Source organism: Amblyomma americanum, chromosome 1 (genome assembly GCF_052857255.1).
Source record: "Amblyomma americanum isolate KBUSLIRL-KWMA chromosome 1, ASM5285725v1, whole genome shotgun sequence".
Taxonomy (NCBI): Eukaryota; Metazoa; Arthropoda; class Arachnida; order Ixodida; family Ixodidae; genus Amblyomma; species Amblyomma americanum.
In genome coordinates this window covers 228,139,588-228,153,735 of record NC_135497.1, presented here as the reverse complement: position 1 = coordinate 228,153,735, position 14,148 = coordinate 228,139,588, and positions in this window count along the sequence as shown.

Genomic DNA, 14,148 nt, shown 5'->3' with positions numbered 1-14,148 from the left:
AAGGGCATGAACTCCAAGAAGTTGGCTGCAACGAGCACTCCCGCGCTCTTACAAGGGATGTGATTAAGTGTTATGTATTGACGAGGTTGCATTTTTTTACTAAGGCAATGAGCAAAGATAAGGCGTCCAATCGCGAGAAGCAAAATTAAAACTGCTCAAACGCGAAGGCGCCCGTGTGCTGTGCGATGTCAGTGCACGTTAAAGATCCCCAGGTGGTCGAAATTATTCCGGAGCCCTCCACTACGGCACCTATTCTTCCTTTCTTCTTTCACTCCCTCCTTTATCCCTCCCCTTACGGCGCGGTTCAGGTGTCCAAAGATATATGAGACAGATACTGCGCCATTTCCTTTCCCCAAAAAAAACAATTATTATAAATAAACTGAGCTAGGCGATGGCTCAGTGGTTAGGGCGCTCGGCTACTGATCCGGAGTTCCCGGGTTCGAACCCGACCGCGGCGGCTGCGTTTTTATGGAGGAAAAACGCTAAGGCGCCCGTGTGCTGTGCGATGTCAGTGCACGTTAAAGATCCCCAGGTGGTCGAAATTATTCCGGAGCCCTCCACTACGGCACCTCTTTCCTCTTTTACTTCCACCTTCCTCCCTTCACTTACCCCGCGGTTTCTGTGTACATCGAGACATCGAGGCAATTACCGCACCATTTCCTTTCCTCAAAAATCAATTTTCTACTGATCCGGAGTTCCCGGGTTCGAACCCGACCGCGGCGGCTCCGTTTTTATGGAAGAAAACGCTAAGGCGCCCGTGTGCTGTGCGATGTCAGTGCACGTTAAAGAACCCCAGGTGGTCGAAATTATTCTGGAGCCCTCCACTACGGCATCTCTTTCCTCTTTTACTTCCACCTTCCTCTCTTCACTTACCCCGCGGTTTCTGTGTACATCGAGACATCGAGGCAATTACCGCACCATTTCCTTTCCTCAAAAACCAATTTTCTACTGATTCGGAGTTCCCGGCTTCGAACCCGACCGCGGCGGCTGCGTTTTTATGGAGGAAAAACGCTAAGGCGCCCGTGTGCTGTGCGATGTCAGTGCACGTTAAAGATCCCCAGGTGGTCGAAATTATTCCGGAGCCCTCCACTACGGCATCTCTTTCCTCTTTTACTTCCACCTTCCTCCCTTCACTTACCCCGCGGTTTCTGTGTACATCGAGACATCGAGGCAATTACCGCACCATTTCCTTTCCTCAAAAATCAATTTTCTACTGATCCGAGGTTCCCGGGTTCGAACCCGACCGCGGCGGCTCCGTTTTTATGGAGGAAAAACGTTAAGGCGCCCGTGTGCTGTGCGATGTCAGTGCACGTTAAAGAACCCCAGGTGGTCGAAATTATTCTGGAGCCCTCCACTACGGCATCTCTTTCCTCTTTTACTTCCACCTTCCTCCCTTCACTTACCCCGCGGTTTCTGTGTACATCGAGACATCGAGGCAATTACCGCACCATTTCCTTTCCTCAAAAATCAATTTTCTACTGATCCGGAGTTCCCGGGTTCGAACCCGACCGCGGCGGCTCCGTTTTTATGGAAGAAAAACGCTAAGGCGCCCGTGTTCTGTGCGATGTCAGTGCACGTTAAAGATCCCCAGGTGGTCGAAATTATTCCGGAGCCCTCCACTACGGCATCTCTTTCCTCTTTTACTTCCTCCCTTCACTTACCCCGCGGTTTCTGTGTACATCGAGACATCGAGGCAATTACCGCACCATTTCCTTTCCTCAAAAATCAATTTTCTACTGATCCGGAGTTCCCGGGTTCGAACCCGACCGCGGCGGCTCCGTTTTTGTGGAAGAAAAACGCTAAGGCGCCCGTGTTCTGTGCGATGTCAGTGCACGTTAAAGATCCCCAGGTGGTCGAAATTATTCCGGAGCCCTCCACTACGGCATCTCTTTCCTCTTTTACTTCCACCTTCCTCCCTTCACTTACCCCGCGGTTTCTGTGTACATCGAGACATCGAGGCAATTACCGCACCATTTCCTTTCCTCAAAAATCAATTTTCTACTGATCCGGAGTTCCCGGGTTCGAACCCGACCGCGGCGGCTCCGTTTTTATGGAAGAAAAACGCTAAGGCGCCCGTGTTCTGTGCGATGTCAGTGCACGTTTAAGATCCCCAGGTGGTCGAAATTATTCCGGAGCCCTCCACTACGGCATCTCTTTCCTCTTTTACTTCCACCTTCCTCCCTTCACTTACCCCGCGGTTTCTGTGTACATCGAGACATCGAGGCAATTACCGCAGCATTTCCTTTCCTCAAAAATCAATTTTCTACTGATCCGGAGTTCCCGGGTTCGAACCCGACCGCGGCGGCTGCGTTTTTATGGAGGAAAAACGTTAAGGCGCCCGTGTGCTGTACGATGTCAGTGCACGTTAAAGAACCCCAGGTGGTCGAAATTATTCCGGAGCCCTCCACTACGGCATCTCTTTCCTCTTTTACTTCCACCTTCCTCCCTTCACTTACCCCGCGGTTTCTGTGTACATCGAGACATCGAGGCAATTACCGCACCATTTCCTTTCCTCAAAAATCAATTTTCTACTGATCCGGAGTTCCCGGCTTCGAACCCGACCGCGGCGGCTCCGTTTTTATGGAAGAAAAACGCTAAGGCGCCCGTGTTCTGTGCGATGTCAGTGCACGTTAAAGATCCCCAGGTGGTCGAAATTATTCCGGAGCCCTCCACTACGGCATCTCTTTCCTCTTTTACTTCCACCTTCCTCCCTTCACTTACCCCGCGGTTTCTGTGTACATCGAGACATCGAGGCAATTACCGCACCATTTCCTTTCCTCAAAAATCAATTTTCTACTGATCCGGAGTTCCCGGGTTCGAACCCGACCGCGGCGGCTCCGTTTTTATGGAAGAAAAACGCTAAGGCGCCCGTGTTCTGTGCGATGTCAGTGCACGTTTAAGATCCCCAGGTGGTCGAAATTATTCCGGAGCCCTCCACTACGGCATCTCTTTCCTCTTTTACTTCCACCTTCCTCCCTTCACTTACCCCGCGGTTTCTGTGTACATCGAGACATCGAGGCAATTACCGCACCATTTCCTTTCCTCAAAAATCAATTTTCTACTGATCCGGAGTTCCCGGGTTCGAACCCGACCGCGGCGGCTGCGTTTTTATGGAGGAAAAACGTTAAGGCGCCCGTGTGCTGTGCGATGTCAGTGCACGTTAAAGAACCCCAGGTGGTCGAAATTATTCCGGAGCCCTCCACTACGGCATCTCTTTCCTCTTTTACTTCCACCTTCCTCCCTTCACTTACCCCGCGGTTTCTGTGTACATCGAGACATCGAGGCAATTACCGCACCATTTCCTTTCCTCAAAAATCAATTTTCTACTGATCCGGAGTTCCCAACTTCAAACCCGACCGCGGCGGCTCCGTTTTTATGGAAGAAAAACGCTAAGGCGCCCGTGTTCTGTGCGATGTCAGTGCACGTTAAAGATCCCCAGGTGGTCGAAATTATTCCGGAGCCCTCCACTACGGCATCTCTTTCCTCTTTTACTTCCACCTTCCTCCCTTCACTTACCCCGCGGTTTCTGTGTACATCGAGACATCGAGGCAATTACCGCACCATTTCCTTTCCTCAAAAATCAATTTTCTACTGATCCGGAGTTCCCGGGTTCGAACCCGACCGCGGCGGCTGCGTTTTTATGGAGGAAAAACGTTAAGGCGCCCGTGTGCTGTGCGATGTCAGTGCACGTTAAAGATCCCCAGGTGATCGAAATTATTCCGGAGCCCTCCACTACGGCACCCCTTTCCTCTTTTACTCCCACCTTCCTCCCTTCACTTACCCCGCGGTTCTTGTGTCCATCGAGACATTCGAGACAATTACCGCGCCATTTCCTTTCCTCAAAAATCAATTTTCTACTGATCCGGAGAGAGAGAGAGAGAGAGAAAACTTTAATGGCGCCAAAAATTGGTCGATTAGCGGGACCCGGCTGTCTTCATGTAGAAGTTCCGAGTCTTCCAGAGGTGCGGCCTTTATTCCAGGGCCCCACTGAGTCTTGCTACCTCATACGCATGCTGGACCAATCCTTTTTGGACCGCCAGCACGCTGCTGGTGAGCAGGCTCTCCCACTGTTCCCCATTGGGCTCTTTTAGTTTATGGAATGAATAATTCTTTTTACATTCCGATGTAATATGGTATAAAGTGGGGGTGGCTCCACACCACTTGCATGTGTCCGCGTACTGGTTCGGAAAGATTTTGTGAAGTATGTGTAAGTTATGAAAGCTTCCTGTTTGCAGTCTACGCCAACCGACTGCCTCATATTGCGTTAATAGCTGGTGTGGGGGAGGATACGCTATCCTCTGTCCTCTGTAGTGATTTAGGATTTCCGCGTACGATGGTTCCACCGTTGTTGTGGGCTCAGGGTCACTTGATGTATCTGCTCGGTTGGTAAGCTCGCGAGCTAGATCGTCGGCCCTCTGATTCCCAGTCACCCCGGTGTGCCCCGGCACCCAGAAAATTTTGTGCTGAATTTCTTTGTTCGGGGGTCCCGCCTGGAGAATGATGCGTAGCGCTCCCTTGCTGATCCTACCATTAGTGTAGTGCCTGCATGCTTCTTTGGAGTCAGTGATTATTGCGAGCGATTTATTTCTGCGGTATCCATCAGGTACTGCTAGCACGCAACAGCAGCTTCTTCCCCCTCGGATACTCTGCAGCCGCTCTGTGATATACTGGTGACTAGGTCTCCTTGATGGTTCACCACCACCGATACTACTCTGTGTTCCTTCGTGTTTCTGTTCCATCGATGCAAAGCCGCATCTGTGTATACTACATTTGTTTTTTCAGCTAAGTGCTTTTCTACATACTCTGCTCTCGCAGCCCTTCTCCCTGCGTGCAGATTAGGGTCCATGTTGCGAGGGATTGGGCACACCCTGAGTGTTTGGCGAATGTTATCAGGTATGCCCGCAACCCTATCTTCCACTTCTTCACTTAAGTAGCCCAGCCTTCGGAGGAGCGCTCGGCCGGTGGTTGACTGCTGGAGCCTGTACATTTGGGCCCCTATTTGAGCTTCCTTTAGCTCGTCAAACGTATTGTGGACTCCCAACTTGAGGAGCTTCTCGTTTGACGTATTTCTTGGTAGATTTAGGGCCGTCTTGAAAGCCTTCCTGATTAAAGTGTCTACTTGTTTTTTTCGTGCTGTGTCATCTTGTGGTAGGGGAGTGAGTATGTTATGTGGCTGACCACCAGGCTCTTGTCTAACTTGATCGTGTCACTCTCCTTCATGCCAAATCTTCTCTGTGATACTCTGGTGATCATTCTGCTGACCTGTTGCATTGATTGTTGGAGAAGGCTTAGGGTGTGGCTGCACTTCCCACTGCTTTGGATCCACATTCCCAACACTCTGATCATGTTGCGTTCCGGGAGGACCTCCCCTTCAATTTTTATGTTGTATATTTCTTTGGATGGTCTCTTGCCCACTCGTAGAATTTCCGACTTCTCGGTGGAGCATGCCAGGCCTCTCTCTCTGATGTAGTTCTCCACGCATGTGGCTGCCTGCTGCAGGAGATCTTGTTTTTGCCCTGGGGAGCCCTGGCTGATCCAGATCGTTATATCATCGGCGTACATAGCGTGCTGTATCCCCTCTCTCTGGCTCAGCTGTCTGCCTAGCCCAATCATGGCTATGTTGAAGAGGACCGGCGAGATCACTGAGCCTTGCCGGGTGCCTTCGTTTGGTGTTTCGAAGACCTTGCTGCGTAGGTCCCCCAGTCCAACCGTAGCTGTGCGGTTTGACAGGAAGGCCCTTACGTAGTCGTGTACTCTTCTTCCGCAGTTGGTGGTGGTTAGCCCTTCCATGATGGCGTCATGGCTGACGTTATCGAACGCGCCCTTGATGTCCAGTGCCATGATGATGTTCTCCCCTGTTTTTGGGGCGGCTTCTGCGACTTCCTCCTTGATCTGTAAGAGGATGTCCTGCGTCAATAGATTTGTTCTGAAGCCGAACATACTGTGCGGGTACAGATCTTCATCTTCCAGGTATTGTTGTATTCTCCTTGTGATGACTCTCTCAAAAAGCTTTCCTAGGCACGACGTGAGCGAGATAGGGCGCAAATTGTTTATCTCCAACTTCTTGCCTGGCTTGGGAATCATCACAACTTCTGCATGCTTCCATTCCCGTGGCAGTGTGCCTTCTGTCCACAGTGTATTGAGGTAGTCTGTGAATTGCATCACCGCTTCATCGCTGAGGTTGCGAATTAGCGAGTTTCTGATTTTATCGGCTCCTGCTGCTGTGTTTCTGGTAACCGTCCTGATGGCCGCATAAACCTCTTCCTTGGTTATCGGCCTGTCGAGGTGCGAGTTCTCCTCCCCTTGATATTCTCCTTGGTACCCTTGCGGCTTGTCTGTGCCATAGCACTTCTTGACTGTCTCCAGGATCTCTTCATCTGACTCTTTGCTGTTGTGGACCAGCCTCTGGATTGCTTTCCCACTTTCTGCTTTGGTCTTTGTTGGATCCATGAAGGCTTTGAGTATCCTCCACGTTCTGGCCGTGCTAAGGGTGCCGTTCAGAGAGCTGCTGAACTGCTCCCACACCTGTCTGGCCAGGTGTGCCGCATACTCCTCTGCCTTCTTGGTGACCTCTGCGATCTTGAGTCGTACCTTCCTGTTAAGTTTCTGTCTTTTCCATCTCTTTGTGAGCCCTCGCCTTGCTTCCCATAGCCTAAGTAGCCTCGGATCCACTTCCGGTGTGACTTCCGTTCTGTCTACCTCTTGCGTGTTTTGTTCCTGCAACTCTTTCAGCTGCTTGCTCCATTCCTCTATTGAGGTGATTGCGCCTTGCATCTGGCCACAATCGCCCCGGAAAGCGTCCCAGTCTGTTATGTGGGCGGTTCCAATTTTTACTTTAGTATTCTCTGCTTCAAGAGTGACCTTGATTACATAGTGGTCACTTCCCAGGTTCTCCAGCAAGTTCTCCCATTCGACCTGCCGCGCTCCTCTGACAAAAGTCAGGTCTGGGCACGTGTCTGGGCTAACGCTGTTCTCTAGTCGCGTTGGTTGGTTCTCATCTGTTAGTAGGGTGCAGTTTGCATTTTCCGCTGCTATACAGATTAGTTGTCCTTTTTGCTCTCCTAGGCTGGTAGCCCCAGCTGGGGTCTCTCGCGTTGAAGTTTCCCGCGATAAGCAGAGTGTTGGATTTAGCTAGTCTTCCCACCTCCATGAAAAGCTTATTGAAATTGCATCTCTTCTGTCTGGGTGGGCTATATAGGTTTACTATGAAAGTGCTTATGGCTTTATGCTTCTTTTTTGGAATAACCTCCGTTATAACGTGCTCTATCCCCGTGTCCTCAATTTCGTCATGCGCTATGGTGACTAGGTGGTTGTTAATTAGAGTTGCCGTGCGTCCATTTTCCTGGCACTGGTATCCTTTTAAAACCGGAGTTATATTAGTTTCTTGTAAGAGAATTAAATCAGGCGGTGGGAGCCCTGCGTGTATATGAATTGCTGCAGTAGTCCCTGCTTGCGCCGATAACCCCGACAGTCCCACTGCCATATATCTAGTTTGCTGTTGCCTGCCATGTCGTTGTCTTATTGTTGCTATACTGATCCGGAGTTCCCGGGTTCGAACCCGACCGCGGCGGCTGCGTTTTTATGGAGGAAAAACGCTAAGGCACCCTTGTGCTGTGCGATGTCAGTGCACGTTAAAGATCCCCAGGTGATCGAAATTATTCGGGAGCCCTCCACTACGGCACCTCTTTCCTCTTTTACTCCCACCTTCCTCCCTTCACTTACCCCGCGGTTCTTGTGTCCATCGAGACATTCGAGACAATTACCGCGTCATTTCCTTTCCTCAAAAATCAAGTTTCTACTGATCCGGAGTTCCCGGGTTCGATCCCGACTGCGGCGGCTGTTTTTTTATGGAGGAAAAACGCTAAGGCGCCTGTGTGCTGTGCGATGTCAGTGCACGTTGGTTGGTTGTTTGGTTTTTGGGGAAAGGAAATGGCGCAGTATCTGTCTCATGTATCGTTGGACACCTGAACGGCGACGTAAGGGAAGGGATAGAGAAGGGAGTGAAAGAAAAAAGGTGCCATAGTGGAGGGCTCCGAAACAATTTGGACCACCTGAGGATCTTTAACGTGCACTGACATCACACAGCACACGGGCGCCTTAGCGTTTTGAAGATCCCCAGGTGGTCGAAATTATTTCGGAGCCCTCCACTACGGGCACCTCTTTCTTCCTTTGTTCTCACTCCCTCCTTTATCCCTTCCCTTGCGGCGCGGTTCAGGTGCCCAACGATATATGAGACAGATACTGCGCCACCTCCTTTCCTCAAAAAGCAATTATTATTTTTTTTCCTGTGTTCCTCCGGCTCCTCTTTCTTAGTTTACCCTGGCAGGGACAATGGGATTGAAGATAAGTAGTTATCAGGGGCTGATTTTTCGAGGTTTCTTTGTGGATAAGTCGCTTTTGATTATTTTTCATGTTTTTAAAGGGAAAATAAACTATTAAGATGAATTTGCCCTCGAATAAAACGACTTAGTCACTACGAATTAGGAAGACGTCGTCGCAACGCGTCATCAGTCTACGTGTAGTCAACACTACTAAAAAGAAAACGCAAACTGAATTATTTTGTTGCGGCAAAAGCCACTAAGGGAAGCAGTTCAGAAAATATGACCATTTGGTTTCAGACGTGTCCTCAGCTTTTCACTCCAGAGCAGTGAGGTAACAGATTACTTGGAAGAGAAATTTTACATTATTACGTGGAATGTTACACATACGGTGCAGCAACAAGACAAAGGCACTTCAGAGAATGTTGGAAAAGTGGATGTTGACGACGCAAAAATATTATATTTGGCAGGTCATGCATGCTCCGCGCTGCTTGCATGCAAGAGAAACTTAGCGCCTTGTGAACAGTGTTTACGTTCAAAACAACCAAAACAGCATAATTCTATGGAATTGGGTGACCGTAATATAGTCCATATTATCACCATCAAGGAACACAAATAACTGCTGCCCTTTTAAAGTGGGGCCATTGACTGGGAAACACAGCAGTCCGTCATAAATTTTCGATCGTCGTGTAGCCGGAGCGAGTGCATCGAGCATAAAATACGCTCAAACCTGCAAAAACACTACTGCCACGAGTGAAACATGAATGTAGTGTCTATTTCTAGATCAGTAGCATTATTACAGTCACCCCGCGACCGCACAGAAACCGTGCCAGGCGCATAGCGCACGGCACTCACCTGACGCGTGTGACCCAACATGCCACTGCGAGGGGGAAACGGCGGCGCGGGGTAGTACAACGGGTGTCCCCACGTTTGGCTAGGGTGCCTCGCCGAGCTGGCATCGAGGCACTTTACGTTTGACTTGCCGGATGAGCTTTTCCGACTGGAGAATCAGACTGTGGAGTGGATGTGCTATGAACTATAGCCGATGAACTCGAAGGCGCTTTACACACACACACACACACACACGCACACGCACACACGCACGCGCACACACACACGCGCGCGCACACACGCACGCACGCACGCACGCACGCGCACACGCACGCACACGCACGCACGCACGCACACGCACGCACGCACGCACGCACACGCACGCACGCACGCACGCGCACACACACACACACACACACACACACACACACACACACACACACACACACACACACACCTATGCTGACAAAGAACTATTTTCCCAGCAAATCGCACTTAGTGATCGTCTTCTGTTTCCCAAGGAAAAAGCAACAGACAACCACACATCACATACTCCAACGCCTTTCTGCGTTCTTCGTGTAGGTTGGGGTCCATGTTTGTTACGAAAGGAAAAACGCATTATTTTTCTCAATCGCGCTGTACACTGCATTCGATTTTTTGTTTTTTTTTAGGAAATGAAAGCTGCCGTAACTGTCTCGTTTATCGATGGACACCTCAACCGCGCCCTGAGGGAAGGGAGGAAGGTGGCAGTAAAAGAATAAAGAGGTGCCGTAGTGGAGGGCCCCGGAATAGTTTCAACATAACACTACATATTATTGCACACTAGATATTATTGCAACGATTGCACACGTTGCAGTTTCCAATTTATTTATTTGCGTGGATATCTGCGTTCCTCGAAAACAGACAGTTTTTTTGTATACTAACTGGTGTCAATTCAGGAAGATATAGACAAACGAGAGGTGTTCCTCAAGGGGCATTCCTGTCGCCCGTGCTCTTTAATTTTCTAATGAGCTCTATTACCAGCCATCAACAAATTCGCACGTACGTTTATGCGGACTACATTGCATCTTTCACGGCTGCCCCTTACATACAATCGCTTTGCGTGCCTGCAATCGTACCTGAATTTGCTTGAAAATTGGTTGTGTACGTGGCTTGTGACTCACATTTCATTTAAACAAGTGCCCTGTCCTTGTTTTTCGAATGAAAGATCCTGTTTATCTATCTCTCGCTTACCAGTGACAAAATATTCCTGAAGTCAAGGCATTAAAATATCTTGGTGTAATTTACGATGACAACCTCGCATGGAGCTCTAACATTTACCATGTAGCAGAGAAAGGGGCTCATGCGAGCATGTTGTCTAGATTAAATAATCCTCGGTCTGGAACGCAGGGAGATGCAGTTTTAATAATAATAATTGGTTTTGGGGGAAAGGAAATGGCGCTGATTTATGTTTTGTATGTCCGACCAATTTTAGAATTTGGATCTGTGATGTTTTCTGGTACAGCTGCTTACAAAGTTCGCCCGGCCGCTCGTTGTTTTGGAGCGGGAGGCGCTTCTGTTGTACCTTGGCCTCCCCAAATTTGTGGCTAATAAATTGCTTTACCTTGAAGCTCGAATTCCTCCTCTCTTATCTAGCTACTGATCCGAAGTTCCCGGGTTCGGACCCGACCGCGGAGGCTGCGTTTTTATGGAGGCAAAACGCTAAGGCGCCCGTGTGCTGTGCGATGTCAGTGCACGTTAAAGATCCCCAGGTGGTCGAAATTATTCAGTAGCCCTCCACTACGGCACCTCTTTCTTCCTTTCTTCTTTCACTCCCTCCTTTATCCCTTCCCTTACGGCGCGGTTCAGGTGTCCAACGATATATGAGACAGATACTGCGCCATTTCCTTTCCCTCTAAAACCAATTAAAAAATAATTGTATCATAAAATATAAGGTTAGGTTGTAGTGCCGCCCACAGTCACATGCATTTTGAATACAATACTATTAGATCGATGTGTCGCGCACTGTCATAAAACAAGCGAACTCCAGCCGCGATGTGCAGCACAAACAGGCACGTTTTTAGTGTGGCCTTAACGCGTCCCAATGTTCGCTTTGACTGCTGTGAATTGCCGTATGCCATATTTATCTCATTTTCGATGCTCTCCGCGGAGAGCGGTGGGAGCAGGCGCATTCTACCCCACGCGCGAGCAGCCAGGTGGCTTAAGGAGCGCCGGTGGTACTACTCCACTCCCGAAAATGGCCACCGACGCGGACCGCAACGCGGCCGCGAAACTTTGGCGCCAAAGAGCAAACGCTGACGAGCGCAAGACGCCGAGACAGACGAAACAGGATGGCGAACGAGACGACTCTCAGCAACAGCAGCGAGAGCAACTGTCCTTTCTTGTTGTCATCTCTTCCGGTCGACCACATCACCCGAGTCAAATGGCAGCTAAGAACTAGTACTTGACCTGACCCCAAGGCGAAGTTCGGAGGTAAATAGATCTCTTACACTTTGCCCTGAAAACGTCGTCGCTCGGAAAATATTTTGAACATATATAATTAGTCAAGACATCGAAAATTATTTGCTTACCTAGATATTCAAAGAAGGCCGATGAGTGCCCACAGTTCGCCGAGAGCGGCACCATTGTTGCGCGTGAGCTCTGGGCAGTCGTACTCGGCGTTCTTGCACATACTGCCCCGCACCACGGGCATGTGGCTCTGTATTGTGTCGGAAACGTCTTGTTTGGTACCAACGCTGTACCACATCACATGGGAGTGTGAGCGAAACATAAAATTCCACCAACACAAACACACAAGTGTGGAGCAATGGGAGAGCCGGCTCGTCAGCAGCGAGCTCACGGTCCAAAGGACCCTGGTGCAGCACGCTTACGAGGCAGCGCGGCTCAGCGGAGCCCTGGAATGAGGGCCCGACCTTGCGAAGACGGGATCCGGGATCGCCTGATATGAAGACGACGCGGATCCTGCTGCCGCCGAACTACGCAAACGTTCAATAAAAGTTTTTCACTCACTCACTCACTGCACATACTGCGCGGCACACCAAGCGGGTCGACCGATGTCAAGGTACACATAACATTGTTGCTTTTTCGCCACTCTTCACCATCAGAAACGAGCACGCCACACAGCACTCGCTTGAAACGCAGGCAGACACGATGCACAAAAGAGACTGCTATGGCCGGTGGATCCAACGGCTCTGGCGGTCAAACCACGTTTTCCCGCTAAAATCACCGAAGCGAGCGCCGCCTTTCAATGCCTCCGCATGAAAAAAAAAAAAGAATAAACGAAATTTCGTTTAAGCAAGCCACAACAGCAAATCAGAAGCGAGCAACGGCGCGTCGCCTTCCTCCGTTGGGGATATATATGTATATATATTGATGCGTGATGAGGAGAAGGGAGATCGGCCGCACGGGTTTTCTCTTAGTGTTTTTTTTCTGATTTATTTATTGATTTATCGGTCGATTTTTCCTTCCCTTACGGCCCGTTTCGGGTGTCCACCGAGATATGCGAGACAGGCGCCCTTTCCTTAAATTGTCCAACGGGCAACACGTCGCGCCGAACGGGCGATGGCGTTCCTTGCACTCTTCGGCAACGCTGCGACACGCTGTCGCGTCTTACTCTTAGTAGGATAGGATAGGATAGGAAAACTTTTAATATCCAACAGAAAGAGGGTAGCCAGAGGGCTACCCGCATAGACGACGGCCGAAAGGTCTTGACTCTCGGCGGCGGCTTCGGCCAGTCGGACGAGTTGTAACTAAGTCGCCGGGTCGGAGCTCAGTAGTAAGGTCTCCCATTGATCTTTTGTGTTAATACCTCGTCCCTCCCGGGGAGCATGAGGACATTCCCATAGTATGTCGTCCAAGGTGGCCCTAAGTTCGCAGTTCGCGCATTTTTCTGAAAATTGCCCTGGGTACATAAGACTCCAGAGGGCCGGGTTTGGAAATGTGTAAGTTTGTAACCGGCGCCAGTTGATGGCTTGGTATCTGGACAAGGATCTATCCGCTGGAGGAAGTCTAGCTCGTTGCAAACGATAGTGTTGTGTAATTTCTCTGTAGGTCACCATGCTTAAGCGTCCTCCAAATTTTTTTTTGTAGTTCGTGCGCGAACAGTTTCGGAGTTTGATGGCGTTGCGATGCTGCTGTGCTTGCGTGTACGGTGTCATCTTCCGCTCACAAATCTCTATAATCTCATAGGCTTTGAGGTCTTACTAATGGAGAAAAACATTTAACATCAGCATTCGATGTTTTGAGTGTTCATCGCATCCGCCGTTTTGTGTTTGACCACAAACATTTTTATAGACAGTGGTTGCACTATTACAAACATCACCCAGACTGCGTTCTGTGCAAAGCCACACACACGTACTTGTAGAAAAAAAAAATCCTTTCATGCTAAAAAAAAATATCTTCTTCCAATACCTGTACGGCCCTGTGAGAGGGTCCATCTTCAGTTCTTTTCATTCTCTTATCTGCATCTTTCACCACCAAAATACAACGCTCGTACAGATGTAGCATGAGGGGGAAAAAAACAGGGGGCGCGGTGGTGAGCCCTTAGGCAGGTGAGACAAGCTATTAATCATGATGTTCCGGCCAGTACTGCGGTTTTACCCTGTCTGAGCGACAGAGGAGCTTTAGCTAAGGAATCTACCTTTAAAAAGATAATGGCAGTGTCTAGGCACACCAAGAATCCATAGCGCTAACAGAGATGGAAGGAAGAAAAATTTATTCAAAGCTATTTACAGGAGAGAGTGGGGGCTGCCCTTAGGGGCCAGCCCTTTACAAATTCTTGGAGAGGTCCCTATAGTCCGGGACCACTGTGGCTTCCGCGGCAGCTCGGGCCCTAGCGATGTTCGGCGGCGTTTCCTAATGTTGGGCTCTCAGCAAGTTTCATTTATCTCTTCATCGCACAAACTTGTTGCTCGGCATGTTTGTTCGGCGCGTGGGCTTGACTGCTGGTAGCAGTAGTGAGTGGATATATAACTGCTGGGGACGCTTCAGTGCCCTTAAG